Genomic DNA, 1,119 nt, shown 5'->3' on the forward strand with positions numbered 1-1,119 from the left:
ATGGTTTCAGCATCGTTTTCTAAATTGAAACTGGTGATTACATTTATACTTAGAAGTTGATGGAGCCCTAGGACAGTGACCCAACGACTGAAACCTCAATAAGTGGAGCTTGGTGATGCCAAAGTTAAAGAAAGCACATGTATAATAAGATTGCAGAATGAAACTGTCGAAATGTTCAAGTATGGCCACACAAAGCGATAGGGTCTAGGTCACGTTTCTGAAGAATTGATTTATTACAGCGAGAGGATGGTGATCAGGGTAGCTCTGATGAAAGAGAAAGAGCGTAGACAAAGGAGGGAAGAAGAAGTTACACTTGTCAAGGACTTTCCGTATAGCAGTGACTATAAGAAACATGAATGGTTCATTCCACAAAAGCTTCACAATGAACTTTCTCAGGAGCATAAACAGGTGGTTAAAAGCTTGGCCTCTGAAAATTACGGTCTTGTTTTAATCCTGACTTCATTATTTTGCTATGTTAATTTGGGGAATTTAGTTACCCTCCATGGGGTAGTTTCTTCACCCACTTATGAGGATACATTGAATACCTTTTAGATAAATTATTAATGATTTTATAATCATTCATGTGCAATTCCAACAGAACTTAAACAAACTTGAAAATCAAAAAGCCTTTTCACAAGTAATTTGGCAGCAAAGTGAGCTCTAATCTGAATTTATTTGGTGGCAAGACCTCACCCACATTCATCTGAGACAGTTTAGAATCTTAATTTATACCACTTAGTGTGACAATTTGTTTCACAGCAGAAATGTTAGTATAATTGCTCCTATTTGTTCCAAGTATAAAGATAAAGAAATGAATTAAATCACTTATGCTAATTTGCCAGGATTGGGAATTGTTTAAAATAGTCTTTCCTCTTACAGATTCATAAAAATTTATGTAATTTAAACATTATTCAAAAAAGGAATGTGGAATAAAATTACCATAGAGTTTATGGTTTGTTCAGAAAGTAGTATATTAAACTAAATGACATTAATGTTCCTTTATTTTATTTGCTTAGTTGTTCTTATTTACTTATGTACTTAATTTTTATTAAATAATAAATAAGTGCATGTGTAATTAATATATGTATCATCATATTATTATATATGTGTATGTATGTA

At 32.4% G+C, this 1,119-nt stretch overlaps 1 pseudogene; it reads left to right on the plus strand.

Moving 5' to 3' along the window:
• The first annotated feature begins 246 nt into the window (after nucleotides 1-246).
• Nucleotides 247-1,119, plus strand: part of LOC105823708 — a 232,498-nt pseudogene continuing 231,625 nt past the window's right edge.

This window comes from Propithecus coquereli, unplaced genomic scaffold, assembly GCF_000956105.1.
Source record: "Propithecus coquereli isolate 6110/MARCELLA unplaced genomic scaffold, Pcoq_1.0 Scaffold692, whole genome shotgun sequence".
Taxonomy (NCBI): domain Eukaryota; kingdom Metazoa; phylum Chordata; class Mammalia; order Primates; family Indriidae; genus Propithecus; species Propithecus coquereli.